Source organism: Sciurus vulgaris (genome assembly GCF_902686455.1).
Source record: "Sciurus vulgaris genome assembly, chromosome: 10".
NCBI classification, from domain to species: domain Eukaryota; kingdom Metazoa; phylum Chordata; class Mammalia; order Rodentia; family Sciuridae; genus Sciurus; species Sciurus vulgaris.
The window spans coordinates 85025243-85044774 of record NC_136470.1 but is presented as its reverse complement, the minus strand read 5'-3'; the positions used below and the strand labels follow the sequence as shown (position 1 = coordinate 85044774).

Here is a 19532-nt window from a genome sequence, read left to right as displayed (position 1 = left end):
GTCTGGATATGGGGTTCTATGTTACAGTCTGTACAAATCTGACTTATCATGCCTAGATAAGGTGAAGATGAGGAGCTCTCTCTTTTGTAAGGCATTCCTTATGGGAGACATTGAGGTGGTTTCCAGTTTTGTTGTTATGAGCAAAGTTACAAGGGACTTCTTCATGTGTATTTTTGGTTTTTTGAGGGCAGGAGTTATTTCTCTACATTAGAGTTCTAACACTAAGATTTCTACATGGAAGACAATGACTAGATTCTTTAGTTTCCTTTTTTGTGTGGTGCTGGGGATTTGAACCCATGGCCTTGTGCTTTGGAGGCAAGCACTCTACCAACTGAGCTATATCCCAACTGAGCCTTTTAGTTTCCTTCTGAAGCCTGGAACTAGTTTATCCTGGCCCAGCCATTTGAATGTATCAGTTTCTACTCAGATTCACCAGAATTAGATAGTAATTATTCTGTTTTTTTTTTTTTTTTTTTTTTTTTTTAAGTGCAAATGATGCCTTGTTAACAGTTTTTTCTTTGCAATTTTTGCTTACTTTGGAATTGGGTTATTCTTCTACACCTTAGTTTATTATCTGCATTTTGGAAGCTGCTCTTCCATCACTACTGATCATGGCAAATCTGTTTTGTGGCTTCTAAGTCCTCAGAAAACAGATGTCAAAACTCTACTTGCAAATGATTGGACAAGTATTTTTGTCACTGTGTTGTTGGACTCTTGGGTGACATGTGCTCCACTAAGTGACAGTGTGTACACCACTCTGAGTCCCACTCCAATTCTTGAGCAGCAGCTGCTGTATTAACAATGATTCCTTTCATGAATTAAAAGCAGTCCTGCTTCTCTGCTGTCAGACATGCCAACACTTAACTGCACATAAGGTTGCAGTGCTGTTCTCTTTAGACACATTCCCATTACCTTTTCTATACAGACAATGGGATTGGCAGGTATGTGGGGCACAAGGCAAAACATACTAGAGATTAGCTCTTCCTTACCTGTCTCTGCTCTTGGCTTCTCCAGTCCTGTTAGTAGTAGATATCCTTCTTTCCTATAAACATGGATTGAGTGGCTGGTATACAGCAGGCATTGTGATCTTTTGAAGGAACTCACAGGAGCAGGAAAGTTGATGATCGAAAGGGAGAGACATACAACTCTGTTGTCAACTTCCAATAGCCCCTGATATTATGTAAGGTAAACTATGGTTCCTACTCTAAAGCACAAGGAAGAGAATAATATATGCTGTCGAAGGTGGAGGAATCTGAAAACTCTCATCAAAAACTGTGCATGTTACTGGAAGGAGGGATGCATTGTTTTTTGAAACAAGAAGGGAGGAGAACCTAAGACCCAGGGTGGGATGGCCAAGGCTGCATTCAGATAAGGACAAGCATCTGGAGCTGTGAAAGGTAACGCTGGAGGCTTGAAGTGCAGTAGGGCTGGATGGCTTCCTACAGCAGTCTGTGGACTAGTTTGGAGATCAGATTAAGATTTCAACCTGTCTTTTGTAGGTGATAGGGGACACTTGAAGATGATCAACCAGGTGAAAGCTCAAATTCATTAAGAAAAAGAAATATAAGAAACAAGGCCAACTCTGCAAGATGTTAGCCATCTCTGCAAGATAGGCCTAGGTCTGAGAATTTTTTTCCAGTAGGTCATGCTTTATGAGTTGATGTTCATCAGTTTTCAATTTCCACCTGGTGAAATACCTTTAGTCTAGTTTGTTTTGGCAGTAAGACTGTCTTTGCCACTGAACTCAGTCACATTTTGCCCAAATGTTTCTGTGCATTCCTATTCTATTATTTTAGGAGGATTTTGTGTTAGTCTCATCCCCCCAAAGTCTTAAAACCTAATATATATGGATAAGATTATTCTGTGAGGTTTTTACTTGGTAAAGCTTTCATTCTTTAAGGTGATGTCTACACACGCCTCCCATAAACCACTACATTTTAATGGGTTTATTCAGCAGTGATGTTATTGTTTGAGCAATCTTGCTGTGCACACAAACTCAGAATCACTGTTATTTGAACAGCAGTTGACTGACTATGAAGCACTTTCACATAGACTCTCACTTGAATGAGGTACAGATAACTCTGAGATATAGATGGTGTGCTTATTTCATGGATGAAGAAGGCCTGGGAGATAAGTGGCTTGTCTTTGACCACATTGTATAAGCACAACTGGACCTTGAATTTAAGCCTGTGTTTGGTTTTAGATACTAAAACCAGATTGAAGATGTCAGGCTTATTTATTTATTTCACATTTTACCATGGAAATCAGTCATGTGTGTGACAATGTCCCTTGAGTATGGCTTTTCTATAAAGAGAAAAACATTCAGAGGATTTAACAAAATAATTATGATGACCTTTAAGTTGACTGTATCCATAATTAGGGCAAAATTTACTTACAATATCCCTGTTTCATTCAGAATTTAAAGGGTGATCCATTCTATTATTTTAAATTATTCTAATATAGGGAAGAAAGAGTTAATTAGAAGATATAGCTCATCCTTCTGAATTATATTCACTTCGATGGAACTGAATTAGGTGTGTTAGTATTTATTGGTGAACATAATTATACACTGTGAGAATAATAATCACACACTTAAAATATTAAAAATATGTGACAAAGGGAGATGATGACTATAGTAGACTGTGCTGTTGTAATTAAAAGGTATTTGAAAAATCCTAGAAACATAGACTGTTAATATCTGACTTTGATGGTTCTGTTTTTGAGCCAAAGCAAATTTCAAATTCAAAACCTGGTGAGTCACCTGACCACCTCAAGTAGGCTAGTAAGTCTCTGATTTCTCATGAGTCAATCATGTGTTATATGTTTTCCCAACTCTGCCTCTGAATCACCTTTGTAAAGCTGCTTTGACTCATGGATCTGGGGGGAGATGGCATATATGTGGAATATTTGTTCAATTAGAAGTCTCAGGGAACTCACACACATAGCAACTGTGAAAATGTGCCTGAGCTTTTGAAAATAGATTTTCACTGAAACATTTCCCTCCATTTTCCAAAGGGACATTTCCCACCCTCGGATTTTCCATATTTAGTTCTGTTCACTTACTTATCCAAATGTTTATTGGGGCAATGTGGCCTAATTCTACATATTCATCTATCCATCCATGAATTTGCTTAAGGAACATTGGGATCCTACATGGGTTATGTAATGGAGATATAAGGGTTAGTGTCAACATGTCCTTAGTCTAGAGTAACTCCTCATCTTATAGAAGAGAGAAACACATAAGTAATCCAGAGTGACACAAAATGACCTCAGTGTGCACTTATGTTATCGTGTGACTCAGCACAAAACTGTTCAGAGATAAAAAATGGGAATGTCAACATTGTACTTTCTATGTTTTAGTTTCAGGAGGGTTGCATAGAGCAGGAAGCCTTTGTGTTCACATGACTATGTGTGTTACAGGAACCACATTGAAATCAATGTACTAGAAAAATAGGAATAAGAAAGTACAGGAATATTGAAAATGCATGTTTTTTTGAATAAGTTAGTATAATAGCAATATAGATTATAAGGAGTGTAAAGGAAAATATCAGATGAAAAATTAATCAAGTATACTTAGTACCTATTAGCCCTCTTGATACCTGAGTGCACTCACATTAAGAAGGAGAAATTTATTGGGGATCCTAACTGTGTTTGTGGACACTGGTTTTGGGGATAACACTTTTAGCAAAGTTTGCATGATTTCTATAAATACAGATTCACCATGAAAATGTTATACAATTAATGTACCTTAGTAATAGAAACTAAAATTTTTAAGCATTTGAAAAAATGTGCATATTAGGGAGTAGTTTTAGAAGAAGAGATTTGAGAAATTTGGACATGGTTGTGTTTGATCCTGTTTTCTAACCCAGTGCTCCTAACTCCCTTCCTGGGTGATAGAAATATCCTTTTTCATAATGAGGTGAATCTTGAGGGGTCCTAGATGGGAAGATAAAGCTTTGATTAGAAGCCTGGTATTTTAGCTCACCCCCTTCATCCTCTGGGCAGGAGACACTAGGAAGTTGATTAATGATTGAATAAGCCTGTGTGATGAAGATTCTTTAAGATTCCCTTAAGAGAGAGTTCAGATAGGTCCCCCATCAGTGAACATATCCACTGGCATCCTTCAACTCCACCAGGGCATCCTTCAACTCCACCAGGGCAGAAGCTGCTGTACTCAGGACCCTTCCAGATCTAGCTCTGTGCACTCTTCATCCACCCATTCATGTGGATCCTTTTTAATACACAGATAAGTATAAGGAAGTGTTTCCCTCAGCCATTCTAGCAAATTATCAACCCTGATTTTGCAAATACCTCCAGTTTGTTGCCAAGATCCACAGAAACTTGGTGGATCACTATTTGGATTGATGTCTTAAGTGGGGGCAGTGTGTGAGGCTGAGCCCTTAACCCATGGTATCTGCAGTAACTCCAGGTTCCTAGTGACATAATTGGATTGAGTTGTAGGATATTCACCTGGTGTCAGAGAATTGGTTGATGTAGGAAAATAACCCAAATGTATACTGTCAAAAGTGAAAGCTTTAGCTGGGCACAGTGATGCATACCTGTAATCGCAGCAGCTCTGGAGGCTGAGGCAGGAGGACTGTGAGTTCAAAGTCAGCCTCAGCAACTTAGCAAGACCCTAAGGAACTTAGCAAGACCCTGTCTCTAAATAAAATATGAAAAGGACTCGGGGATGTGGCTCAGTGTTTAAGTGTCCCTGGGTTCAATCCCAGGTACCAATAAAAAAATAAATAAAAAAAAAAAGTGAAGGCTTCTCTGAGTAGTACAGAGAAAACAACCAAGTTTTCCCTCTTCAACTATTTTGAAGAGACTATAAGGATAGGGTGGGCATAGTTTGGTAGCTTTGACTGAAAATTTGCCAACATAACACTGTCTTCTCAATTTCATGGGGTCACCTCTCTAGAAAGAGCTCCATGTGAACTTGGCCACACCTAGCAATCTGAGATTCTTTTTCATAACTTTATTTCTAAAATGGTCATGGTTAGTATCATTCATCCCTCTTCCACAGAGATACAGTGTTGTTCTGGGGCTAGAAGAAGTTGTTGGCTCATAGGAAGTCCATGCAATCCTTCTCATTTCATTTTGGGGTTATTTGCATGTGTCTGGAGTTTGCTTTCAAGATGCAGGTCTTTGAAGTTCTGAGCTGATCATTTCAGATGCTGTTTATCCTGTAAGTGATATATTTAACCTCATCATTTAAAGCATGTGAAAATGATTGTAACTTCTTGGTCTGTTTGGAAACTGAGTACTTAAAATGCTGTGTGGTCATGTGGAAGCATAGGCAATTGCAATCCCAGTTCTCCCACACTAGGTTCCTTTCACAGAGCCGTAATCTATGGGGCAGCCTGAGAAACTTCTTCAGGGGTTATGTGTCTTATTGAAAGTTTTTTATTAGGAACCATGTGGCCTGCGGGCTTGGACACAGTGTAATCAGGGTGGAGACTTGTGGTGCCATGGATCTTCTACTCTCTTGTGCTCTGTGTTCTAGCTTGCAAAAGTCATGAACGGCTGCAGGGGAGATTAATTAGTAATTAAAATTTTTAAATTTTACGTCATTCAATGCAACCCGAACACGTTGGCTACTGAGGGATGAAAGCTGCAAAATGTTCTGTGACAGGACAGAAGCTGTCTCTGCAGACAAGGGATTTTGCTATTTTTTGATCAGCTTTTTTGAGAATTGAGAGAGGAACTAGGTGTTTCTGTGTTGAAGAAGAGAATAGAAGAATACACATGGTGTGTTGAGAAATGGGTTCATGTGTATATCTACTTACTATAACTTTCTTTGAGAGCTTTATTAAAGGTCAAAAAATGGCAGGAACCCTTTGTGTAAGATGTTAACTGGAATACAGTAAAATAATATGTGAAGAATACCACGTTAAAAGAAAAGGGGATCTAATTCTTTGCATTGCCTGTGCTTGTGGCATCCACATTATCTTGAGTTAGTCTATACCTGTCAGGAGACCTCCACAGTTAAATAACAATGAGGCAGGGGTGGAGGAATGGTTAGCTGACTCAGAGTTGCGTGCCATGGGTTTGATGATTGATAGTTAATTTTTAGACTGCAAATAATTGTATCACAGTACTATTTATTCCTCTTCTTTCTTTTTAGAAAGATGATGTTTGTGTTTATGTCTTATGTGACCAGCATAGTCAAAGCTAGTTTTTAAACTTTTTGTTTGTTTTTTTTTTCTTGGTGTCGGGAATTGAACCCAGGGCCTCACTCATGCTAGGCAAGTGCTTTCCCACTGAGCTGTATCCCCAGCCCCTAAACTTTGTTTTGAGTGCCATGAAATGTAATGTATTCAATGGAAATTTAATCCCCCCAAATCTACCTTTCATTGCATTCCAATAAAACTATTGCATAAAAGTGTCCATTTCACACATCCTAGTTTAAGAGTCTGCTTTGAGTAGGTATGAGCTCCTAGCAGCGACTGGAGAGGAAACTGAGCAAGTAGCTACTGAAAAGTGCTATGGAGTCCTTGCTGCTAAAACCGAGGAGGTGGGTACCTTCTGTGGTACCTTAGCCGTGGTCCCCTTGGTAGCCTTTCACTGTGGTTTGTTTACTGAACTTTGATGGGTCCTTGGCTCAGAGATGATTGTGTTATATTACACTGAATCACTCAATCCAGGCATTGGTTTAAAAAGAAATGCACAAAGCTGCCTCTTGAGTGTTTCTATTTTATAGCAACATCTTAGTGGAAATAATTAGCCCTATGTCCATGCAGAAGCACACATCACATTCGCAAAATTAAAGAGCGTTCTTGTCAGGACTGTTTTCCCTATTTCTTTTTTCCTTTCCCACTGTTTAAATATCTATTTTGGTAGTAGCCTTGCCCTGAAAACCCCATGGTCCTTTTTTCTTTTTCTTTTCTAATTTAAAAAGCAAATAAGCAACAAAATACAAATACAGCTATGTTTCTTTTTCTCAAGATGATGAAACTCAACTGTGGAAAATACACAAGATTATTGTGTTTTAAGAGAAAAGCCATGTCTTTGATAATCTGTAGTCATAGGGTTGTCCATTTTGATACCTGTTTCTTCATATGTTTTATAACCAAACTGAAGCATAAGTTTGAAAATGATGGTCTCTGCAGACTTAAGGTCCCAGGTGTTTAATAACCAATTCTACTTATCAGCATTTGGCACAGGGAATAACTGGTCCACCCTCCATGCAAAACATCACACTGGGGTTTAACTGTTCAACTTCTGTTCACATCATGAAAAAATTACTTGGAAAACTAAACATTGTCTTTCAGTGGATATATTAATTACAGAACTGAAAATTCAGTTTGCTATATGTCATAATTGGAACATAGCTATTTTCTTTTGAAACCATAGACTGGACTGTATTGAAATAAAAGATATAAGTTGGGCCTGGACTGCTGTTGATCTAACAGTTATAATTTTCATGTGGAAATGTAACTGACTCACCTTGTGCATTTTGGAATTTATAGTCTAATATGTACCTAAGCCGTGTTGACTTGTTGAGGGCCAGGACCACAGAGGGGGATTGCATTGTGTTTCGTCATACTGAATCATAAAATACTCCAATGTAAAATAAAATCTCTAGACATTTTATCTCACAAAATATACCCGGTAGAGACAAAATGAATTGTGAAATCCCTTAAGTCTGAACACTGAAGAAATAATTGTAATAAATACCAGACTATGAGATCCCTGAGGCAAGATTATCATTTGTTTCCTGGCACATAAGAAGCACACAAATTTATGTTTGCCGAATAAATAAATTAAAGTTGTCATCAATTCTGGACATTTCTGCTTTAGAAATATGCTAGAAATTCAATCTGGAATTGACATGGAGTTAAAGCACATGACAAAATTACATCTAATGTCTGACATTTCTTTACTAAAGATGTATTTGCATGAAGAAAAAATTAAGGACAGCTGAGGTGGATGATTTTTTGCAAGGACAACTTAATGAAAGCACCTAAAGTGTCTAGCTTAACCCCTACATTGCTTTTAACACTTGAAGGCAATGTACTTTGTTGAGGAGATGATGTTGACATGGTCAGAATTCAATACTATCCTCATTCTCTGTTATTGGGATGACATAGATATAAGCATCAAGTTTTTATTTTCTGTATCTTCTAAAGAGGAACATTATTTTACTATTCCTAAACAGTGATCAATATGATAAATTTCTTGGATTCAATGACAGGAGACAAAAAGAAAACTGGAAGATGTGCTGATATATTCTTACTTTAAAAAAAAATAAAGTAACTTGTAGAATTATCATATGCTTCTTTTGCTTTGACTTTAAGGAAGCTCTGCTTGATTAAAGGAAGTCTCTAAGATCTATCTCTTCCCTTCTTTACTGAACTTTTTCTAGTACCTCCTGACCCAGTATTTTAAATGAGACCACTATATATCAATTGTAAGTTATTTCAAATCTAATTAATTTCTTAAATCTAAATCATGCTTTTTGAATGAAAATTAACTTTATTTACATTTATGTGCCTGAGAACATCTTTTAAAATATGTAAACCTCTGACTTTTTATAAGAAGCAGAATGGAATTCTAAATGGATTCTTTGCATATATTGATGGTAAACAATGGATCCACTAAAACAACCCATTCTACTGGTATAAATAAAATATAAGAGTTAAAGTGGGCTAAAGAATAGAATATTTTGATCCTTTGAGGAAGTGGGTTATTTTATAGATGAATTGTTTATGGTCAGATGTGTGAGCCCATAACCCAATTCATTTGTGAAGTGTCTTGAATATTTCTAATTCCATATAGATGATGTACTACTCTGAAAAATATTATAAATGTTACTTCTTGGATGCAGCTAGGGGTGCTAAGCTTCTTAGTAATACCCAGTATCTTCTGGGCTCGCTCTACCACCCAGCTGACACAAGGTGATATTTTATTTCCCAAATAGTTACCTTATGCTAACTTGATCCTTAGAAGGTAGTCAAAGCCAGCATCCTGGATGACTTAATATTCTGTGTAATACTAATATTGAAGCTTCTTTTCTCATCATCTGGTCTAATTACTAAAATTATGTTGTTCAACTTTGATTATGGGAAAGCCTATTTTACAGTCACTTGTGGATCAGATCTATCTCACAACAGTTAAGGGTGGGGCAGACGGGGAATCAGGGTGGTATGTGCAGATCTGCTAAAACAAGCTTTCTGGAGTACCTTCCGAAGGAAAAGTGTGGGTAGAGATGTGTCATTCATGACCATCACCTTTCTACCACTATTGATCTTGGGAAAAGGGAAAGAAACAAGAGAATTTGTGGGTGAACAAAAGAGGCTGAACTCTATCTTGAAAACTGTGATTTGTAAAAGGTGGCTTGTTGAGAAGGGAAATGGGATTCAAGAAGTTGGACATTGTGTAAGTATTTTAAAAGTAGTTTTATTCACTCATTTATTCTTTTATCCACTGACTATTAAAGGATAAAACCTGTGTTGATTTGTTGAACTATATTAAAGCTGACTTCATGAAAGTACATACTGTGTTCATTGCTTGGAAGACATAATAGATTAAGTGGCATACATCCTATTTAGATTAATAGATTCTAAGAAATCCCTATCAGAATCCCAGCTGACTTTGTAGGAATTGACAATTAGATCTGTAATTCAGATGGACATTCAAGGTACCCAAATTAATCTGAAAAAAAGATGAGGAAAAGTAAAAGAATCACACTGCCCAATTTAAGAAATTTATTCAAAAGTTACAGGAATCAAGCAATGTGCTATTGGAATGAGATACACATATGGATTGGTAGAATAGAATTGAGAAGCCAGAGTAAACCATTATGTTTATGGTCAACTGATTTCAATAGGGTGTCAAGACACTTAAAGGAGGAAAGACTAGTTTTTTAACAAATATTGCTGGGACAGCTGGGTATCTGCATGCAAGATAGCGAAGTTGGACCTCTTCTGCATATCACATTTGAAAATTAATTTGAAACGGGTCAATGACACAAATACAAAAGTTATAACTACAAAACTCTTAGACAAAAACATAGGAGCAATGTCCATAATCTTGTATTAATCAGTGGTTTCATCGACATGATATCAAAAACACAAAGAAAGATAGATAAATTGGACTTCTTCAAAATTAAACAGAGCTGACACCATCAAGAAAGTGAATAAGAACCTTATGGAATGTGAGAATATATTTTGAATTTATATATCCAATATAGGAATTATATCTAGAATATATTAAGATGGTTGTGATAAAAAAGGCAATTAACCTTATTAAAAATGGACAACATTTCTGAACGGGTATTTCTTAAAACAAATTCAAGTGTTTAATAGCCTAGGAAAAGATACTTGACACCTTAATCATCAGGGAAGTGCAAATCAAAACCACAATGAGATACCACTTTGCCTCCACTAAAATACCTATAATAATAACAAAAAACCAGATAATAACGTGTTGGCAATGAGGTAGAGAAACTAACATGGTCATACACTGCTGGTAAATTATAAAATGGTGTAACACTTTGGCTACAGGTTGGTAGCTCTACAGAACATCAAATATAGTTAATACATGATCAAACAATTCTATTGTTATGTTATATCCAAGAGAATTAAAACATGGCCACAAAAATCTCATTACATGATTGTGTATAGCAAAATTATTCATAATAGCCAAAAAGTGGTAACCTAAATATCCACCCAATGATTGATGAACAAACAATGCATATTCATAAAGTTTAATATTATCAATCCTTAAAAAGAAATGAAGCACTGGTATATGCTTTAACATGGACAATACCTCGATAACATGTTATATGAAAGAAATCAAACACAAGGAGCCACATATTTTATTACTCCATTTATATGAATAGGCAAATCTATAGACAGATTATTGTTCACCATTGGCAGTAGAGAGGGGAGAATGGAGCCACTAGTTTTGGTTACCAGATTTCTTTTGGAAATGATAAAAATATTCTGGAATCAGGTAGTGATATTAGCTGCATGATTATTGAATATACTATGAATCAAATCATGGAAGTACACATTTATAATGGGTGGAACTTATGGTATGTGAATTATATCTCAACTAAAATATTAAAGAAATAAATAGAAAAGCTATGTGTTAAGCAGCGTGTCTATCATATGCAGATTACATTGGGAACGACCCCTAGCTAAAAGAGGTTTTTAGTCTATTGGGGAAAAAATGTAAACTAACAATTCTAATACTGAGTGTAGATCCTAGTGAGGAAGTTTTTATAGGATGTTGCTTAAACAGGAAAAAAATGTTAATATTTATCTAACAGTAATGGCAGTTGGAGTTCAGTGAGGCTGCCTTGGGATGTGGCAAGTTTTCCTTCTTTGGGGGCACGTTAAATACATTCTGGCATTTACAAAGTGAGTTATTTAAACTCTTTAAAATCTCAGTGTTCTGAGTTAATAACACATTATAGAGTTGACTTGACATAAGCCCCACATGGAATAATGGATATGTGTTTAATGTATGAATGTGCATTATCCTGTGCATAATAACTGTATTAATACTGTTGCTCTCACTTCTGTCATCTTGATCAAATGAATTTTGGAAATAATGCTAGAAAGGAATTCAGGCAACAGATGGTAGAATTGGTGTAAATGATGCTAAGAATTTCATGATATTCTCATTGTTGGTTCCAGAATTCTAAGATCACTTGTTTTGGAGTTTTCTGTACCCTGCTATAAATCTTGGAAGGAAAAACTGAAGACCTTGATATGTTCAAGGCCCCCACTTGACCATTTCTATGCTTAAGGCAAATGACTTTGTCTCATTCATGGCTTTGCAGTTTACCATATTGCTGGTGTAGATGGTTCATTCAAGGACCCTCAGATACCTTGGAATATGGTCCTTATGAGTATTAATAAAACTCTGATGAACATGGGAAGGATTATTGATCAAATACTGAGCATCAACAGAGATTTGGCTTCCTTAACCTTTCAAAGAAAATGCCATTGCTTAAAAGCAAACAAGAGTAGCAACTTCATTAGATATATATACAATTTGTTAAGAAGTCTTAAGAGGTCCAGAGCTTCCATAGTTGGTCAAGATATCTAGAGATGGTTTCAATATTGTGTAAATTAAACTTTCGTAATTAAATAAATTTTCATGTTCATGATAGCTTTGAGTTGGTACGACTTCTGCCTTATGTGAAAGAAAGACTGTATTGATACTCCTTTTGTGCTTTTGTTATTTCACTATAGAAAACTAGTTGGAGTTGATAGGAATCCTTATAAATAACCAGAGGGAAATATCTGAAAATTGAAGGACCAAGTTCATGATGTTCAAAATACTTTAAACCCAAATTCATCATGTTGAGGATGTTTTGCAACTAACTTCAGAGTTTAAGATTATTGAAGAGTCAGTGAATTGTAGTAATTGAAATAATGGATTCTAGGACCAGACTCCTTTGGATTCAAATGTCACCTAGGATAAGTCTCAAAAAGTCTTTGTGCCTCAGCTCTCTTGTTTCTGTGATGAAGATAATTATAGTATCTATTCTCCTAGGGTTGGAATGAGTGCAATAGTAGTCTAAATAGTCATTCATAATGAGTTACTATGTACAAAACACTTAAAACAGTGTTTGATGTATAGTTAGCACTATATGTATTAGAAGATCTTATTGGGACCAGGATACTTAGTTTTAAATTCTCTGAGTTATTGCTTTTATTAAAAAGATTGATTTATAAATTTGGTTTGTGGTATCCTTTCCAGTGTCTGAAATTGATTATCTCATTTAACTGGCCATGACTTATAGTTTCCAAGGGCAATCTAGCTGTCCTTAATCTTTTCCCAGTCCCTTTGCTTATATCCGTGGTTTCTAATATTTGAACTCAAAAGGCAGAGCTAGAAACATAACCAGTCTCATCCTATCATCTGACAGATGGACGAATCATCATCATCTATTTCTGTGGATTACGAGGTAGTCCTGACAAGTGAACACACAGTTCACTGAAAAACAAAACTTGTGACTCATAGTTTATGAATTTGTCATAATTTAATAAGTCTACCACTGACCTATTGATAGAAATTGTTCTGATTCCTCACCTGCCCAGAGACTAAAGCAGTAAAGCAATAAAGTTGCTTTTCTTCAGAATGCCCTAGAGGTGTGTTTAACTGGATTGCTGGGCCCCACACCATTGTTGATACAGTAGGTCTGGAGTGGGGTTCAGTATTTTCTATTTCAAAGAAATTTCCAAATGGTGCTATTATGTAGACTACACTTTAAGAATCCTTCAGAACTGCTTGACCATCAAGCACCCCTTTCCTCCATTCTCTCGTTACTATAGCTATATACCCCTAAGCCTTGCTCTAGAGTTAACAGCAGACACTAGTTTTATGTCTTTATTTTCTATATGAGGACATTAACTAAGAGAAGTTGCTTTCGTTGACTACATGGAACATTGACAGAATCTGGAAGATGCATTTATTTTTTTTAATAGGAAATAATTTTCACCAGTACTTTTTTATAGTTTTTAATTAATTTTTGATATTTATTAATTGACCAAGAAATATTATATATATTTATGGTGTAGATTTTTTTTTGCATGGGAGGAGGAATACTCCATATCTCTTTTAGCAATTATATAGTATATTATCATCTATAGTTCTTGTCTAAGCATTTAGATTCAGAAAGCTAGAATTCCAATTGCAGGCCCGAGTCTATTTGGAAATATGAATGTCAGTTGTTTTATCTCTCTGAATCTTATTTTCCTTATCCATGAAATTAATGTCTCCTTTGATTACCATATATGGTGTTACAAGAAATAAATGACATAGTTTACATTAAAGTGCTTTGTAAATGATGAGGTGCTGTACAAATATTATTTTTCATACTCATCCCAGTTATCAGATGAAAATATCATGTTAAACATAATCTGTTTTATGATGGGCACATCTTTCCCCTGCTTAGCTACAGTAAATATTGTCTTTTCTCTTTTCAATGAGGAAATAGTACATTATAAACTACTTGCCTGTTGCACAGAATCCTTTCATTTCCTTTCTAAGTTGCTTTCTCTCCTAATCTCCTGCTTTTTAAAGTAAACAATCTGAATCTTATCATTTAGTCATTTATGCATCTAAGCTCTTTCATATAGTGACATGTACTCATACAAATATGCATGTATTATTAATTTTTTTCCTAAACTCCTTTTATGTAAGATACCCTATAAATGAAATTTTATTAAGAATGAAATGCCTCCCTCTTCTTCTTCTTCCTTTTTTTTTTTTTTTTTTTGGTCTTTAGACATTAGAAAGAGAATTAAATTGATTGAATTGAGCCAAGAGCAATGGATTCTCTTCCTAGCTATGAAACCAACAGGTTGTCAGTCAGTCAGGTCATCTCTAGGCCTCAAGACCCCATTTGCAAATGGTGCTAGTTCTTTCTCATTCCTTTCATCCTCAAGGCCTATGATCTTAGAATTATAGAGCAACTTCTGCACACTGTTCCTTACCTTGTGGAGGAGATCTGAACCAAGTAATGTCACTGACCTGACTTTATTCTAGTAAGGTGTTTTCCCTTTCTTGCCTCAAGTCTTATTGCTGTTTGCATTTCACCCTGACACAGCAAAGTTCCTCTATGACATTCCTCTGGACATGGCTGGTCTTCACTGGACCTTTGGGTTTCTCAGGGCTTGTGTTTCTGTTCATGTGAATACTATTCTATCATTTATCCCCTAGAATAGAGACATTGAGAAGTTCAGCAGTTGTGTGTTGGAGAGGCTTTTGTATTTTTGGTGAGTTACTCTCTTCGGTGATTTTCAGAGTCTCTCCTTTATAGTTCATGTGAAGAACTCCTAGTTCTCTTTTTCAATACAAGAAATTCCTTAAAAACCTTACAGCTTAAAATGACATTTCCTCATAGTCAGTTGTTAAGTCAAGAATCTGGGCACAGCTTAGTAGCACCTTCCACTTCATATCTACAAGATTGCAATCTGCCTATTGGCCCAGAGCTAACTCTCATCTGGATGCTAGACCAGAGAAGAATCTCCTTCCATGCCCAGCTGACTGTTTTCGGGTTTTGGTTTTCAGGCTGTTCTATTAAGGGCCTCTCTGACTCTTTGTCATATGAACCTCTCCAGCCCTGTCGCTCATTACATCAAAGCATGGAAGCAGAGAAGGCAGTAGGTAGAATCCATTCACAGGGTTGAAGCCATAATCGTTTGTAACCTAAATATTGCAATGGCACCCATTCTATTTCGCACGTTATTTTAGTTAGTAGTAAGTAATCAAGATTGTTAGCCCATGCTTGAGGAGAGGGTATTACGCAAAGGTGGGCAGGCCAGAAAGGGGCATCTTAGAAATCTGCCTATCCCAGAAGAGAATGAGGTCAGACTCACTGTCTATAGGGATGTGGTCTAAATATGAGTCTTCTTGTAGAACCAGGTAGTTGTATCAAGTCAGGGAGCAGATCAAGAGGCAGGGGCAGTATCATGAGAAGAATGGAATCTAAAGGGAACAAGCAGTAAACCAGTTTGCATAAATGTAATTTTAAATATAATTGCATCCGTTTCTACATCTGTATCAGTCATTTATTATTGTATGACAAACTACCCCTAAACTTCCTATTGTTTACTTTAGTCACAAATCTGCAATTTTTTGTTTTAGAGTATTCCATCAGGCTAGCTTATTTCCACTCTGTGAAATCAGCTTAGGTGGCTAATTTAGTTGCAGAGGATTCATTTTCAAAATGTATGACTCATGATTGGCAGGTTGGTGCTACGAACTTGACCAGAGACATCCCACCTTTAGGGACCTTGGTTTTCTCTATGTGAGTCTTTCTACAGACTAGGGTTACCTGATTGTATGGAGGCTTAGTTCTAAGACCAAGGATCACAAGAGAGCAAGGTGGTCATGCATACATTTTTATGATCTAGTTTTAGATATAATTTATAAAGTTACTTCACCATACAATGTTGGTTGAGATAGTAACAAAGGCAACCCACGTTTAAGATTCAATGACTAGATTCTACCTTTTGGTGGTGAAATAGCAAGATTCTACATGCAAGATTCAAGCATGCTTGCAAAAAATACTCTTCTGGCCATTGTTGAAAAGCACAACCTGCTTATTGTATTGTATCATCTTATATTGTGTCACTTTTTTATATCATAATGGTTTATTTATTGAGTACTTATTATTGCTAAACATGTAAGTTCACCTTATTCTCATAATTATACTATGAGATAGTCATTCACATTTTGGCAGATGAGAAAACCAAGGCACAAAAAAAAAAAAAAAAAAAGTCACTTTTGTGCCCGTTCAATAACTTGCCCAAGGTCAAACTAGTTCAGAAGTGTCAAAATTAAGATTAAGTTCAAGTGATCTATTTCTGGAACCCATCCTTTAACCCCTCTGCCAGCTAGTGTCTGTCACATCCATGTTCTCTCAAGTCCTATCCATGCCATTCTCTTAGCCATCAATATTCACATCCCTCTTTCCATAACTCTATTAAAGTGAGTGGGTAGGCTAGTACTAGATAGCAACCTAAACAGAGAGGAATCATATGTAGGTATAGTACTGCCTTTTAGAGTGATGGGTCTGTACCATAGGTATCCCATGACCAATTCTGGAGAGCCTTAAGAAAATAAACAACTTAAAATTTCACTGGTTATCTATAGGTTTAGAGTGATCACAATGATTTTGCCTTTAATTTAATAAAACTTGTGGGAATCTAGAGAAATTCAGGGAGGCAGCTGAGTAAGAAAAGATAGGTTAAAAAAAAAAAGAAAATGGGAGATTAGAGCAGATATTTGAAAACTAATGAAATTGAGAGGGTATTGATTCTTGTTTTGCAGTTCAGCTATCTAGTATTCCTTTTGGTGCCCTATGCAATCAGCTAATTATTTTGTGTTAGGATTTTTTTTAGAAAAGAGGCAGCACATTTTTAAAAAAATTTTTTAGTTGTAGGTGGACACAATACCTTTATTTTATTTATTTATTTTTAGGTGGTACTGACGATCCAACCAGGTGCCTCACATGTGCTAGGCAAGTGCTCTACCACTGAGCTACAACTCAACCCCTATATTGGGATTTTTATCAGAGTCCAGTCCACCAGTTAAAGAAACCCAGTATATTGTGTACATGCTTGTATCAATTATTGGAAGTTATTTATTCTTTTAATGATACACATCTTATTGGAGTAGTAATTGTTAATTCCTTCCTGTATACAGGACAGTGCAGATTTAAATAAAAAAGATCAAAGTTCCTACCCTTTCTGATTCCATAATAGACTTCTAATATAGGAAACACATGTGTGGACCCATGATATATGATGAACGTTCACATGTGTGGACCCATGATATATGATAAATGTGATAAGAATATATGAATAAGGCTCTATGGAGTCATAGAATAAGGTGCCAATATCCTCTGGGAGAGGTCATATGAGGTTTTTCCAAGATGGCATTTAAGCAGATATATTAGAGGAACTGGAAGTGTTCAGCCTGGTTGAAACTCAGGAAATGTAGGGCAAGTGTCATGAGATAAGCCTGGAAAGGAAGGCAGGTAGTTATGTTTCTGCTAATTCATTCCCTCCTCTGCCTTCCTGTCTGCTTTATATACACAGTGGTGACTCAGTACCAGAAATCTCAGGCAACAAACAGCAAACATGCACAATATTAAATTTCTCTGTAATCCTGCTGTCTGTCTGTCCTCAGTGCAAATACCTCAGTGCCAGTAACTCATCTGAAACTTGTCGAGATGGGGACTACAAACTCCTGAATATCCTTGGGGTAAAATCACACCAATCACACATGTCCAGGCCCTATAGAATGATTCTTCTTTTTCCTGGCATTGCTTTTTAATAAAGCTGCTGGTCATGTCCACAACAGTATCATGGGCTAATATTCATGATTTGTAAGAGTTTTACTGCTTGCAAAGCTCAGTATACTCTTTTTATTACTTAGTATGTGTGAATTCATTGTTAATTCATCTGATATTTGATGAAATTGTAGCTTAGACATGTGGAATAACATGCCTTCATTCTCACTAAACAAGTACTATAGAATTCATTCCATTCTCCAAACCTCAACATACTTTTAGTGCTTTAGTGATCTTCCATAGCTGTGAACTCTGTCTGCATGAACTTGCAGTGGGAAGTTTATTGTATAAGATGGCTAAGGGTGAGCAGTTCTGGTTGAAATGTGGCGTTAGGACTCTGGAGCAAGACTGATCATCTTCTTGTTCAACCCAAAGTCTACCCTGATGCTTCTCCTCTCTACGTTGTGAGGACTACTTCTTTGTAGTGCACTAAATCTCATGCCTTATTTTGGGACACTCAGGAAAGAAAGGTCTAATGATTATTTTCTGCCTGTGGTGGGAAGGAAGCTGCTGTTATGTGAAATCAGCCACAGTACTCTCCCATTGATCCTATGCCCTATTCCTGTGGGTCAAAGCCTAGCATAAAAGAAAATAGGAGAGTAAAAGAACCAGAAGATTATAAAGACGATGTGGTAGAAAGCAGGCAAATTCTTGTTCTGTTCCTAACTTACTACTTGGTTTTAAGAAGGCAAGCTACTTATTTCTTTTGTGCCAGGATTTCCATTCCAAAACCAAAGATGTGGATTCCAGAACCTCTCAAGCTTTTATAGAAAATATTCCATGAAAATTTCATTCCTTGAGGAAGACATACCTTGGTCCACCTCACAGCTCAAAAAGTGGATCAATCCCAGAGTGTTCCATTCCCTTTCATGATCTCTTGCATCCTATGCTTTGAGGATATCACAGTTCATGGATTCAGGGACTTGAGCAAATGATCATTATGTAGGAATTTAAGTTCTTTCTCTCTTTTTATCCATGAATTGGTTAAAACTTTTAATTAGACTTCCTGCTTTATTTTTCTGCATTGAATATAAGGATAATAAATTTGGAAATCCTTGGAATGAAGAAGAGGAAAGGCAAGACAGAAAAGGAAGAAGACCATGAGCGTAAAATTTGTCAGTCACTGTGTCTTCTGTTCCAGAAGAATCAGCATAGATTTGATTTGGATCTAAAATGTAAAAAGGGATAGAAGGCAGAAACTGAAAGAGGACTTAGATGGTAGTGATGGAAGAGACCTTTTTGGAAAGCTATACATTTCTACTTTCTTCTGTTCCAATACTCCAAAGGTCTAGAGAGTCCTTGGATGTCATCTGGATCTAGTTCTTCAGTTTTACAGAGGACATCGGTTGGAGATTGATGGACTTCACATTGCTACTGCACACCCCTCTTGTAGCATAGGTCATGGATAGTGAATCCCACCAGGAAGCAGCAGGTGTAGGCACCAGGCAGCCCTAAGGCGCTGTAGTTTTAGTTTGACTTTTTCCTTGATCCAGGTGAATAGTTACCAGTATAGTTGCTTGGCACAAGGGTTCAGACTCAATTGAGAAGTAATAAGAAGAAATTATTTGATCCAGTGATTTGATAACAATAGGTACCACTGTTATTGTGGAATTATATTTAATATTTCAAAGAGATTTCAAATTTATGAGAATAACTGTGAGATCTCCCAATAAAAAGCAGTTTGCCATGTAAGCCAGATGTTTGTAGG

The 19532-nt window shown here is 36.4% G+C and overlaps 1 protein-coding gene across 20 annotated transcripts in view; it reads left to right on the top strand.

Annotated features, from left to right (window-relative positions):
* The window catches only part of LPP (LIM domain containing preferred translocation partner in lipoma), a 655110-nt gene that overhangs the window by 312764 nt on the left and 322814 nt on the right, over nucleotides 1–19532 (top strand). The gene's annotated exons all lie outside the window — the stretch shown is intronic.